Raw genomic sequence first — 15174 nt, 5'->3', positions numbered from 1 at the left:
CTCTCTCTCTCTCTCTCTCTCTCTCTCTCTCTCTCTCTCTCTCTCTCTCTCTTTCTCTCTCTCGTAGCTCGTAACTCGTCGCGGAATGTATACCTGTTGCACGACTCAACTTCCGGCGGAAATCCGACGGCTTGCGCGCCGCGCATTGGGCTCTCGTGCAATTTCTTCTTAGACGCGGATGTGCGTTGCAGCGCGTGAAAGGAGGAAAACGCGCTTTATAATCCGACGTATGATCGCTCAATATAAGCAGGGCCAAGTGTCGCTTCTAGACGACCTGTTGCTCGCTTACGTCGATACGTACTTGTGTAGCGTTACATGGGCAATGTTTATGCACAAAGCTGCGTGAAGGACACAAAGGGGTGGAAATGATTGCTGCGTTGAGCTCAGGAAATACAGATTATGTCGGAAGTAGGACAATATCTTAGGACTTTCGGATATTCCGAAGAGTCTCAAACTCGTTTCTCTCATGACATCGAAAAAGAGAGAGAGAAAGAGTGGGAGAGCGAGAGAGACAAAAAGAGAGAGAGAAGAAAAAAAGAGAGAAGAGGAGAGAGGGAAAGGGAGAGAGGGAGGGAAGAAGGGAGAAAGAGAGAGAAAAAGAGAGAGAGAGAGTTTTACAGGCCCAAAGTCGGTGTAATCGCAAAGAGCGATTTAACACGTTGGCTGCCGATGTATCACCGGTGATATATTTGGCGTAAATAACACAGTAGCTACAGTGTACCAGTGATGATATGTCCAATCCGTGTAAACAGGAGAAATATTATTGATTTCTATTTAATTGTTATTCATTTAACTGTCATTTACTGCATTGTTATTTAATGACATTTTATGGATATTATTCCAATTTGTGCATTAAGAGAAACAATATCTAAGGAGTAGAAAACATTTATGTTCGCGCGATTGGTATTTTATTAAATTATATCAATTTATACACTAATATGTAAAATATTAAATATAAAAAATATCAAATATCAAATAAGAAAATATATATTTCTTTTTACACTTTAGCTTCCTGTGAAAGCAATTATATATTCTTATTCCATTAGAATAAGATAATTTTTATCTAAATAAACATGTTATTAGTATCCACCGAATAAATATTCTTTTAGATATTTTTTTTTCTTTTGGTGTGTAATCTCCTCAGAGAAGATAAATTTTTTTTATGTTTATATAGCTGGAGATAAATTTCTTGCTTCTGAATATGAACAGAGCAGCCAACGCGTTAATATTCAAGATGATGATGATACTGGGGATGAAACTTTACGTAGTAAAACTTCACGTTTGCGTTAATTTCAAGCGAATGTAACTTCGGTATAATTGGGTAATTTTGTTTGCGAATATCCGCGCGTGCTACTAAATATAAGAAACTTGAGATATATCGAAACCGTCGAAGTCGAATGTGCATCAAAGCAACTAATCGACTCCGGTTTCACGAAAGCGTCAGTTGATCATATCCTTCATATACCTGAGTGTGTTGTGTGCTTAAATTGTTTTTAAAATATTCTTCATTATAGAAACTTTTATTATTATTCCAATAATAACATAGTGAAATTAACACGATTATATAATTAATTAAAATGTAAAATTGATTTTAATATCTTAGTTATGTGATTTTGATAAATAGTATTGCCAATTATTTTTAGTAATTACCAAATTCGTACAACATATGTAACTGACAGTTGTGCTCTCTCTTCGTTGTGAAATGATAACAATGGATATTATTATTGATTTAATACATGATTGATTGATAACTAGCAATGTACAAACAGGTTTCTGTGTTATTGATTCCGAATTATTGATAGAAATATAGTCAAAGTCGGTATTATTCAAAATAGAATTTGATATGCCATGACTATTCTCACTGACAGTTCTGTAGATACGTTGAAACATACAGAAATTATTAGTAAAAATATATAACATTGTAGAGATTTCTATCGACGATACATATCATCGATATGTAGGTGAGACTTTTCTTTCAAAGGAAAGCTTTTCACGGAAAAAACTAAACGCAAACCGAGAGTGATCTCGATTGTTATCGTTGACAATTTTCAATATCAAGGATCATTTTTGAGTGTTTGTCATATAACAAGTTACTCGTTGTTGATCAGTTGAAATTATACTACGAATATGTATGTACACTTCTATTCTTACGCACTGATTGCAATCGAAAAAATTACGTGTTGCAATAATTTTCAAAAATTTACCGATTATAAGGATCAATCAAGACACATCAAAAACTGAATAACAAGTATTAGTCACGGGTGTTTAAAACAAGAACACGGTAAATGTATATAGATCATAAAATAGCACTTGGCAACATACATGAATAAAATATCGCGATTCAGCGCTGTAGTTTTACGGGTTCAAGGTAGACGCCGTAAAAGTGCTGCTCGATGAATTTGTCAATTACGCAAATGCTCTGCCGTTTTGTATACTCTTTTCATTCCATCTGGTCATACCTCGTCGATGATTTTATTCATAATTTGAAAATTCAGTAATACGCAGAGCGGTCGCGTTCGAAAGAGCTTGGTGTATCGTATTAACTACTAAATAACGATATTCGGTAGTGATATCGAAGCGTACGGGAAAGTCGATTTTGTTGACGCCGGGATGGCAATGCGAGCAACTCGGCCGTTTATTAACGGTGCACCGTTTTTCGGTAAATTTACGCTGATTGCGGGACATCGGTTTATCGAATCGATTGGTTTTCGCCGTTAGACGGCTACGCAATCACGAACGAGTTGAAATCAGGCGGTCGATAATCATCAGCGATATACAGAGTGTTCGATAATTCACTACAGGGCCGTGGTGTACGGGTAGATAGGAAAGAAAATTGGCGGACGATCGCGTGCAATCTTTTGCAAATCTCCCTTAATTAATAAGCTCAAAAATCTACGTGTTATTTGTAAAATGATAGAAAACATTTTTTGTTCAGCTTGATCTAATCTACGATCACACACAAGAACAGATGTCGCCATCACAACTCGTGTAACACATAGCACGCCATCATTTAGCAATTTGTTTGAATTAATAACTCAAAATTTTACGTGGTTGTTCACAAAATAGTAGAGGAACTTTTTGTTTAATTCGACCTAATCTACCAATACATTCGCTTCGTAGAAAGTTATCGGACATCCTATATATACACACCTTAGGTATCTCGATGAAGGTAATGTATGCAAAATACAAACGCGTTGCGCGCGAGAGCGGAAATTCAAACGCATGATTGAAGTAAATAAAATTAGTTAATAAAATCACTTTCGTTCGAGGTGATTCTGCGGATTCCAAAACCTCTCTTATGCGTAGTTTTAGATACGATTGATTATTTATGCTTTGTAGTAGCCGACATTGATATGTATCGCTCTTTCTCTCTCTTTCTTTTTCTCCTCTTTCTCTCTTCCTTTCTTCTCCTTTCTCTTGTTCGATCTACATTTATGATAATTAATGTGATTCAATTTAGTTTCTATATTATTTATATATAGGATGACTAGACATATGGCTATTATAATACGCTGAATAATCTATATTATGCAAAACCGTTGTCGTGAGTGAGCTATATCACGGGTTAATTAACATCTTTTGAACTATCACACATGTTTCAACTAATTGACACTGTTGCGAAATGTGGTCTTTATTGAAGATCACTATTAGTCACTGGTGATGTGTTGTCACATATTTACTTAATTCGCTGTCGTTCGATTGTATTTTACGTCCGGCGGCTGGCCGAGGTTAAACAGATTGGGGTGCCTGATATTGGCTTTGAATGAAAATGTACTAATTTTCAAAGTGCCAACTACGCCGTGAATAATTAGGCAACAGAGTTAATGGCAATTGCATGCCAGACAATTTATCGGCAATTCGCCAAATTGCGGTGAAATGCGGCGAGAATCTTTACCAAACTTGTGTGAAACATGTCACAAAGCCGCGATTCAGCTCCGGATTCTAGACAAGCGGTAATAAAGTATCTACTCAAACTGTCACACCGCGTAAATTGGTCAAACCTTAACAAGCTCCCGCAGCTCGTATTTCCCAAAGTTTCTATTTAGCTGCGCGAGGGACAAAATTGCTTAGCTAGAATTTTTGCCGTCGCTTTTCGTCCTCAATCAAGCTAATATTTTTCACACCGGCGTCTTTCGCGGGAAAGTTAGATGATATCTCGATCTCGAGCCTCGGGGAAGTAATTCATGCAAGATTACGTAATCAGCGACAATATCGAAAACTAAATACTCGCGAATCACTAAAAGTACGGTGTTGAAATAAAACTGCCTTCCTTGATGACTTCAATACGGACGTTTTTATCGTTACCGGGAAGTTGTGTGCTGTTATGTTGAAAGTGACTTAAACTCCGAGTTAAAAGAGAAAGGGGAATAAAGGGAAAGGGGGAAGAGAGAGCTAATGGAAAGGAAATGTTTGCACGATATATAAAACTACTCTTTATCTTTCAAATGATATTTCTTACTTATAATTGAATTCTCTCCCGTAGGGAAACGTCATTCACCCGGCGTTTCACTATGTCGAACTTAAGCAAGCTCTGAGCCAAGAGAGAAAGAAAGTGAATGAGAAAAAAGAAGAGAGAGAGAGAGAGAGAGAGAGAGAGAGAGAGAGAGAGCCACGCGCGCGTATAAATTTTTGACTTAATTTTCTATCATCCAGTAGCGAGATTTGTCTCCGACAATCGATTGAATTGATCATTTCTGTCGCACGTTTATTCACTTGTTTGCTTTTGATAGTCGCGAAATTATTCTCTGTCTCGGTGTGGAAAGATTTTTTTAACGCTTCCACGGTGATTATCACAGCGGGTATCGCGAGTATGAATTCGATAGATACACGACACGAAAACTCACTGAAAGAGAAAATCCGCGTTTGCACGATTGAGCCAGCGAGTTGTTGATCGGTGTACGAAAGCCGAATAAAAACGCGAGTTAACTCGTGTACCTTTGAAGTCTATTGTCGCACAGATTACTAGAGAATAAATGACTGACGTGCATTAAAACACTCGCTTGAGGATTATCACTTGAAACAGATGTATGGCTCAGCGCACTTTTAGAGGGAGAAATAACGATTTTCCTAAAATTACGGACCGCACTTTCCGAACTCTCGCAAATCCGACATATCGTTCGTATTTTCCTCTCTCTCTTTCTTGGTGTTACCATGCCGGATAATTACCAGACGTTACTCGTTCCTCCTCGTAAATAACTTCACGAATAAATTTGAGCGGGTGTGCTTGAGCAAACGGGAAGACGCCCTCACGAGCAATCAATAATGATATAATTCCATTGTGATAAATCGTTGCTGTCACAAACGCGAAAGAGGGACGTGCAATCGAATCGGCGACGTCTCATCGGCCAGGAAAAATTATAGTTCCGCTAATCAAAGTCCACCTGTTTGATTAACTGTGTCTTCGTTTGCAGCTCGCCTTATGTAGTACGCGGAAGAGGTTTTAATCCCAAACACTTTACCCACATTGTCCAATCTTCGCCGTGGCGACGAGAATTTACAAGCTTCAGGGGGGTGTCTGATGAGATGAAATCGGCGGCCGAATACCCAACGAGAGACTGTCGTCTTCTTCGTCACTCGGACGTCACGCGGATTACCGTCGAGGGTTTGGAAGCGCGAACGGCGGGAAAGAGAAAATATGAACGACAGTCGGAAGCGACGACTATCGACCGACGGGACCGTCGCGCGTCGATCGAAGTGAACTTTTTGTCATGTCTTATACCGGAGATTTGCGGAATTAAAATCGCGCACGTCAGCCCCGAAAACAGCTCGAAAGGGAGCACGCTCACGCGCGCTACTGTGCCGTAGCTGCCACTGACTGGCTGGTGCGACTGCATCAACGCTACCCTCCTCGAACGTATCAACCCTCCTCCCGACCCTCCTCTCCTACCCTTCGCTCCCTCTCTCCTCCTAGCGATCTGACCATTTTCTCGTAGGTCCTTTCTCACCCCCGTTTCTTGACGCCCCCTTTTTCTTGCTGTCTCGCATAATGACCTGTACTAATCTACGCCCTCCACCTGGATAACGTATAATCCCGTCGAGTGACATTCCGCGAGTGGACGTGGAGATTTTTCAAGGCAAAGGGATCTCTTATATGAGAAAGCTAAATCAGATTCGATTGTCCGCGTAAAGGAGATGTTTTCTCTCTTCAGAAGTTTATGGCTTCCCGGAGAGTTTGAAACCATAAGCGAAAACGATGCACAAACGACCAAGGAGAACAATCTGCTCGACTACGTTTTAATTCAATAACGGAGAACGAGAAAATAATATGGCACGAGATTTTAGTGCTTATATATGAATATTCATGCTTCCCGCTACACAATGGGTTAAACCCAGCCATTTTACTAGATAAAATCCCTTCCTCATTGAATTTATTATCGCACATGGTTCCAACTAATCTGTATGTATATTATATGTTGATCATTTTTAACAATTTTAACTTACTTTTTAAGTAACTTGTGAAAAAGGAGTATTTAATATATGAAAGTTCAAATATGTTATAATCGTTACGTTTTTAAACGCATAGTTAGAATTAATATTTCCAACATATTTTATATTTTTGTAAAGATTTTGAACCATAAAAATATACAATAAATAATTTCTCAATATTGTTCTACTATAGCCTACTAAAAACATAGTAAAATACATAAAATTGAAAAGAATTTATTTGAAAGAAACTATAATATTCTCTCTGCGTGTATAAACACTTTTATTTATGCACATAAACCTTCTATTATGTGTATAAACCTTCTTATTTATGAGGAAAACAATGAGGTTTTTTGTAGCTCTCGAGTTTAACATTGTGCTACGTGCTCGTTATAACAGAATTAAATTTTACTTATTTACGTCCACTCTGCGTTATTTCATTTTTTCATTATTTCTAAAATAAAAAAGTTCAAGGAAACTGAAAGAAGTTACACTTCACTCACTTTTAATATTTTTTAGGATTAAAAAATCAATGTATTATTACTACGATTCATAAAAGGTTTCCAAGCTTCTCACAATTTTAGACTTTAAGGCTAGCTTTACCATTATTCATAAAATTAAATTTGTTTTCATATACTTTGAGGATTTCTACATATATAACGAAAATAATTATAAACCTTGATAATAACTTTCATTTTTAATTTCGTCCATTCAAACAGGGCATTCGTCCTATGCCGGTATCACGAGTAATTAAGAGTTAGGTTTTAATATGTACTTTTGCGATATACTCTCTCTGTTTTGATAATAACAAATTACTCTCCCCGGTTTCGGAATGCTTCCTTGTCGAGAGTCATAGCGTAATTTCGTAGCCGGTGGAGGTTTCGCGCGGGCTAAAATATCGCAGTAATTAGTTTACATGCCGACGTATACCGCGCATCCGGTGCTATCATAACAGAAATAAAGCAAGCCTCAAGCCCGTCAACACTCCCACGTCGCCGTCGTCCGTGTTCACAGGGACGTCTTTTTGTTATTCATTTTCGCTCTTTCCCCGTATGGGTGGTCACGCTTTTCGCAGACACTTTCGCGTAAAATCACCATGACAGATGTAGCTACCTCTTGTGTAGATACACTCATAAATTTTTGTCGATGTATAAACGGCGAACAGCCTTAATGAATCAGTTTGATAACGCAACGAACGGCAAACAATAAAGTTCATTCGATTCATCATATTAACCGCGTTTGCGATTGTCCCCGTGTATCGTACATTTTGACGTCGTTCCGTAGCGTCTTCCGTGTTGTCCACAAGTGGAATAAAAGACAGCGGCTGTTCGGCCGTTTGTTTCTCTGCTGGGCGCGCGCCAATTGACTTTAAGGAGACCATGCCGATGTGAAACGTTAGATATAGGTTTCCGATTAAATCGGAAAAACGTCGTGAGATTTCTCGGCCGTACATTGCAGTTAATCTCGTCGTCATTCACCGAGGAAGAAAGGGGGATTGGCATCTTGCCGCGCTAAGGGAATTTCTAAATAACTTCGTTAATCGGAACGAAGAGAACGGGGTGGCGGACACACCACCGACGGGTGATGTCGCGGCCAAGCCGATTTATCGTGATAGTCGCCCGCGCAACGAAAATTACCTTTTCATACTCGGGGTATTATACGAAGCCCTTTTGCAAAATCGCAGCTTTCACGTTCGATTACGTTTCAAGAGACACGATTACACCAAGCCTGAGCTGCAACGAGATACAATTTATCCGCGTAATGATCAAGGGCAGTAATTGGAAAGAAGCGGAGGACAAGCGAGAGGAGAGAAGAGAGGAAAGAGAAAGAGAGAGAGAGAGAGAGAGGGAGAGAGAAAGATTGATCCGGTAGTTCTGTTACAGAACGTATCGGCTGTTAAGAGATCAACTAATTAATCCGTCGCCATTTCATTCTACCTGTACCGTATCCGTGCCAAAGCATGGAGGAATGGGAGAAGAATGTCTCAGACATCTGTGTGACATGAAACAGCGATGGAACACCGTTACAGATGTTTTTTACAGCCAGCAAAAATTTAATTTTCCATGAGCGACAGCGATAAAACTGAACCGACGGCCGGCAGAAACGACTTGGCAGCGCACCAACATCACGATTAATTTATCGAGAGATCGGGAGCAATTTCTAGAAATGCGCAACATCTGTTTCTCTGGTAGAATATTGCACAGAAATGGCGAATGCATAGGAATTAATGATAACGCGGTGCGCCTTAGTAGTTCAGTGGTTACCGAAATCAAATTCGCCCGTTAAAGCTCTCGCGAAGTTGAGCGCCGAATGACTTTGGTAGTTCATGTACCACAGTAGGGATCAATAAAAATAACACGTAATAAAAATAACACATAAAAATAAATGTTGTCTGAGATCTAAGGAGGAAGAGAAGAGAAGGAGAGGTCTCTCGAGATATCCACTTTTGCAATTCGCGCGGCCGTATTGTAAATGAAAAATGCAAATGTAAATACGCGCGAGACGAGCGCGCAAACGAGAGGAGATTCAGACGCTTTGCTGTGACACTTTTTTGAAAGAAGATCTGGGAACGAGCTTTTTGGCGTGTCGTTTAATCCGCTTCGTCGTGGGCGAGCGGATCAAATGAGCGAAACGGTAATGGCAAACGAAACGACACCGTCCGACGATCTGTAGAGTCGCGAATGCACCGAACGGCGTTTTGCAGAATGGCAAGGAACGATAGCGATCACGCGGTTGTACTCAGTGCTGGTGATGGTGGTGGGGCATCGTGGCCGCGGAAAATGGATTAGGCGTGTTTTTGTGCAGTTACTTATGAGATCAGGTAGCCGGAGCTGGCCGAGGTGGCTTCGGAAATTCGTGCCGGAAGCTTTATATCTCGGTGATCAATTCTCTCTCGGAGCGAGCCGAGATAAGTTCGTTAAGTGCCGGGCCGCAACCGTGCAATCGACTGTGATTTGTTAAGAATATCTAAAGCTTTGTCTCGGATTAGCTTTCACCGGACCACGGAGTGATTTAGATCCTCGAGCGGTTCACGCAACAAGCGCGGAACGTGACTCGAAAAATTATCCCATTCTCTATTATTATTTATCTTGGATGTCGCCGCTTCTGAATGGTGCTGAATGGTTTAAAGCACGTAGGCTGTTTCGTTAATTTATAGCCTCTTTAATAGTATCTTTAACAAACAAATTCCTCGGGATTGTCTCTTCTCAACACTTTAGTATTTAAGTTTAAGAAAGCTCCGTACTAACTCTTGATAGAAATATATGCAATTTGCGTAGACATTGTCCGTTAAATTTTTGTCCAGTATTAATGCATTTTTATTAGTTATAAAAATATTGTGTAGAAACTAGACAAGAATTTAAGTAGCATCGTGCAGTGGCTATCAGTTTATTGCTGACTGGTTTGAAATGTTATTTGATACATGTTGACGCGACTATATATGAGTGAAATACCGATGAAGAGAGTTTTACGAACGCGGTCCTGTATCAGTTCTGCATTGGACCATTACTAGGTGTCGGATTTTCGATATCGGCCCAGCGGTGGCAATCAGTATTGGTTCAGCATTGAATTACAGTCGGGTGATATCGGGCTCAACACCGGTAATTCTTAGTTGAGTATTTGCAACCGTATATTAATTTAAAAATGAATTCCTCACATAACGGTCGTTGTTGACTACAATATTAACCAAAGTCTTGAGATTACACGGATACCATTAGAAAACTATTAGACGAAGATCTCTGCGTATGATGTTTCGAATAAAGTACTCAAGAAATCTCATACTTCACGCTATAAAAAAATTTTCGACACGCTTTATTTCTGTATCTAGATGTATTCCAGCGTCTCAGTACAGCAATGTATCGCGAATAACACGTGTCGGTAATTATACACATGAATACGTGTCGCGACAAATGTATATATAATAAGCGTAAGCATGTGCTGCACGGAATGCCGAGAAAAATGGCGCTTGTCTCATGTTCGTGCATTAATTTTTCGCGGAGATACGGACGTTTGAAGTTTGTGAGAGCGTCGTTACGGTCGCGGACAGAAAGGTTGCTCGTAATTTTTCGGATAAGTTTGTGAACTCATCCGTCTTGTCCAATCTCATGGAGTATTCCGCTATGGGAAAATAAATTCTCCTATTGGACAAGATGGAGAGTTCGCAAACTCATCCCAAGAAATACGGGGACAATTTTTTTGTCCGATCGTATACCATACACGTGTCTTATGTCTATTTACTATTATCTTTTATTATGTCTTTTTATTATTATCTTTATTATTTTTTAGTATATCCTTTTATTTTTGCACTATTATTTATCTATACTATTGTTTCTCTCTTTAAATATATTTTATTATCTTTATTATCTAAATATAAGTTTATATTATTATCTAAATATAAGTTTCTTATATTATACAAGATCTTATATAAGATACGAACGTTACGATTTTCTATTCATAGTAACATCGTCTAAATGAAACAATAAATTCAGCGTAGAAGAACGCCAGTAAAAACCGGAACCTCGTATATCGCTGTCGTTTCTCCATTTCGGCCATGCCGGATTCCTAGCGTTGTACTTGCCCCAACGAAAGAAAAATTACGAGAAAAGTGCTCGTAACGAGCGTTCAGTAAACACTCGCGGTCGGGCGTAAACCTAGCAAAAAACTATTATGTATCCTGCACTAATTTATACGGAAGCATTCGTTTAAAACTCGTTAGACGTTAGACTGGCTAATGAATCCTCGCGGTTTTTGCTCGCGAAGCTTTAACCGAACACACGATTCTCTCTTGCGATAAATTTATGACGCAAAGCCGGTGAGCTCATTGTTTCTCAATAATTACGCGTCGACATGTGATGTGTGCATTTTAAATGTTTGTATTACCACAATTCGTAGCAGTGCTATACGGAACCAAGAGCAAACATTTTTTTGATTGGCTAAGCAAATGCGCTCGTAATACGCGCGGGAAAGGTATCAGTGAACGTAATTTTTGGAATGTCGGCTATCTATATAATCGCCGGCAGCGACGGGGTAATTACTATTGGACACTCGCAGAAAATGACGATGTCCACCGAGTGAGAGTTGCGAAAAAATAACTTATATAAAAGTATGTTACAATGTTAGTGCTCCTACACAAAGGAAGCAACGCGCGTTTGATGTCCCGATATATTGGCCACGAGCTCGAGTTTAAATATTCTACTGCGGCGTGGCGTTCCCGTAACATTGATCAACAACTCGGGTCTCGTCGTAGGAAGAGAGGAACGCGTTTATTGGCGCTTGCCAGGGAAGTTTGATAATATTGAAATTTACATCAAACAGCCGCGACTCCCGGTCTGTCGCTTTTCCTAAAAATTTCGCCAAATGAAGTTCCGAAGAAGCCGTAACGTACCTAAATCGAAAGTCGGAAGTTTACGTTCCTTCCGCAAAATTATGCCCTTTCATATCACGATCCGAATATCAATTTTTGTGACGTCGCATCTTCGCGAGAAGCCATCGGCGCAAAAGTCATCGAAAAATGCTTTTGACATTCTGTGAATGTCAAATTCAGCTGATCATGAAATTGCGTTTTGCGAAGAATAACGAACATGTCTCTTTTTCTCTCTCGCGAGAGCATTTCACTGCGCTTACATTGCATCGCAGAATTACTCGCACGAGGAAATGACAAACGAGATGCAAGACGTGTCGCTTTATATCCAGGTGCTAATTAGACGTAATTAATTTATGAGTCGAGGTGAAATGAAACGAGAGCTTCCATAAAGCTTCCGCGTAGTTAATTTTTTAACAGTCTCAACCACAGACCCGCAAATTTGTGTTCATTCCTGCGAGCGAACCTTTTTTTACGGCGAGTACCATTCGCTGGTTGAGAGTCTAGTCATTAAGCTTTCATAGAGTCGTTACTACCTCACTCGCTCACTTCCATGCACGGTACAGCTATATTGCTTCGATTTTACCATTATCTCCGTGCAGCGTTGCCTCGGCCGCAGTCGCGCATTGAAAAATGATGTTTTTAAATCGCTCGTCGAGAAGCACGTCGTGACAAATTGCAACGTTCGCCGCCAGGAGTAGCGTTATCTCGGGTGCTCGCGTGCAGTCCCTACGCAAAAACGTTCGTGTTCTAATGACGACGAAGAGCGTACAACGTCGCTTGTTTGTTAGTTATCAATAAATTTTGGTATTTATGAGAACAATTTAGCAGAAAGCCCAAACAATAGTGTCCAATCACATTGATATGGGATCACCTTTTTGTTGAGCTCGATGAGACGTACTGAATAATTTTATTTCACTGATAGGGAATGAAAATATATCATTGATATAGCGATTTGACGGTAGCATTTAATTAATGACAGAAGAAAATTTCTAATGCATATCAAAAAATTGGCACAAAACTTCGAAGCGAGATTCGCAAAATCAGTGCGCGAGTGATACGTAAAAAATGATTATGGTTGCTCTACAATCTCAATCCTACTTTTCGACAGACAACTTATTCAGACCACAAAATTGTTCACTAGGAATATCTTTTATAAAACTATTTTATGAAGAAAAAGATTTTACTGGAACAAAATTAATTCCTGGGCCTTAAATGGTTAATTAAAAGTTGCTGTTATTATATCTTACTCATTTATACAGTTGTCGCAGCTACAGTTCTTATGACACGTAATCTTCAATTAGTAAAGTCCAAACTTTATATATAGCTGCTCCAACCAAAGAAACGTCACTGTCTCTCTGATATGGTTTACAGAATGAATACTATGGTTGAGAGTTCTGTAGGGTTTAGTGGTGTCATACAACACTGAGAATTTCGCTCAAACACGTATGGACAGGTGGTAAAGAAGGTCAGTATACCACTTTCAGAATATTGTGGTTTTCACATCCCTTTAGTATGCATGAACGAAAAATTATATTACCATTTTGTTACGGCAACTATATTTAACCAAGTGAGATCCAAAGTATTTTCTTCGTGTGCGGATCGCGTATCGCCGAATTAATATCTTTTAAAAATTATACGAATAATCGTGCGTGCTCTACTAATTTTTGTTTCTGCGGTATACTATTATATCGAATGATACGGACCCGAAAATTTCGTAACACGCTCGGCCATCAAGTATGATACAAACTGTAGCACTATATGAAGTACTGTAGTACTGTACCGTAGTACTGTAACGAAGTGTTAGCATTATAACATTTATAGCATGATTCTATTTATGGGTTCGCAGTCGATTCAAATATCATCGCAGCGAGACCCGCGAAATATGGCGCATTAGCATTGCACCTGGTGTCTCTCGCGAAGCAAATTTAACAGCGAATCGAGATGTGCGTTGCGAAGCTACATTCCCCCGTTTTACATTGTGACCGTCTCATTTCGTGCTGCATTAATGAACTTCAGGAGAGTCGGGACTTTCTGACCTTGTTTTTAGAAACATTTTCTTCCTCCCTCTCCTTTCTTCCTCTTTCTTTTGCAGAAATTTCTTTTGTATGTTACGTATAACGTAACGACTCTGTTGTAACCGTTGCCGAAATGGTCGAAATGCGTAAATAACTAAAGCCTTCGAGACCTTTTCATTTCGGAGCAATTCTCCCGCGTGCTTTTATTTTGATTAACGATGCTTTAAAGTCAGATATCGCCCGAAACGCCGCCAGCATCTCGATCGACAATCGCGTTTGTGGTAGTTTTGCAATACACCCAGTATACAAAGTCCGACTATATCAAGCGCTATAATAATTACAGACCGCAGTAGCCGCCACATTCTCTCAATGAAAATTCACGATGCGATATTAATTAACAGCTTATAAAGGTCGATCGGTTTGAAGATTATCCGCAAATACCTCAAATATGCCGAATCAATTTACTTGTAGCTATCTCTATTGCTGTTTCTTCCACCCACGCGGCATGTATCATGTAAATAGACATGTGTGTCTGTTTGTGAACGTCTCTTGCGTAAAGCCGCGTAATTTCATTGCGTACAATAACGTCGCGTTGTATGATACGGTAACGTGCAATTATTATATTAAATGTTACGTATCGATATAACAATACACAAATTTTATAAAACTGAACTTTTATGAATGTATATATGTCGAATTTACATAAGAGACTTTACCTCGAAAAGCGGATTAAATATCGCGTGAGAGGCGCTTTTTTCTGTTTTATCATTATTATGATTTACATTTTCGGTTAAAATGTTCATATCTAATACGTATAACAATGTACGAATTGTGCCTCGATAACATAAAAATATTCAAAACTGCTGCATACACGATTGCTGGCCAAAGGCTATTCAGCAGACCATAGAGTACTCTCGTTCGTTTCCTCGAAAATTGTAGTGGTGCAAATTAATAGCTTTCAATGAAAGCAACACGAGTGCGAAATCGGTTCATGGATTCAATGCGAAATTAAAGAACTCCAGGAATTTGGCCGACGCGTTGTTTGAACATGTTTTCGCTTAGTGGTAATTTTTAACGAACTGCCAGGATAGTTTTGAGCCAATATTTTGAAGAGCATGCACGTATATAAGTTGCATGCGACTTATCCGTATCTATAAGCCGCTCAAGAATCTGCAGCGCGTCAAAGTATCAATAAAAGCTGTTATACTGTCGTGAATGTCAACGAGTTGGCGTGTCAGCCGGTAGAGTGCGAACTCAGGGCGAGTGCAGTACGTCGCGTTTTCCGACACCTATTAACCCGGGTCAAGATTAAATATGAGGGTCGAATAAAGAATTTCCTAACCGCAATGGCGAGAGAGAGAGGGGGGGGGGGGG

At 39.5% G+C, this 15174-nt stretch overlaps 1 protein-coding gene across 3 annotated transcripts in view; it reads right to left on the bottom strand.

Moving 5' to 3' along the window:
- Positions 1 to 15174, bottom strand: part of LOC116854123 (metabotropic glutamate receptor 2-like) — a 178103-nt gene that overhangs the window by 87706 nt on the left and 75223 nt on the right. Inside the window, exon 1 of one of the 3 annotated variants that reach the window (XM_032835725.1) lies at positions 5382 to 5759. The exons of the other annotated variants lie outside the window; for them this stretch is intronic. The gene's annotated coding sequence lies outside the window, so the exon portion shown is untranslated. Of the gene's footprint in view, positions 1 to 5381; positions 5760 to 15174 lie in introns of those variants that run through there. 3 annotated transcript variants of the gene reach the window in all.

This window comes from Odontomachus brunneus, unplaced genomic scaffold (genome assembly GCF_010583005.1).
Source record: "Odontomachus brunneus isolate Ranch 3 - 2012 unplaced genomic scaffold, Obru_v1 Obru_scaffold_008, whole genome shotgun sequence".
Taxonomy (NCBI): Eukaryota; Metazoa; Arthropoda; class Insecta; order Hymenoptera; family Formicidae; genus Odontomachus; species Odontomachus brunneus.
The sequence above is the reverse complement of the archived record's forward strand: the minus strand, read 5'-3'. Positions and strand labels throughout refer to the sequence as shown.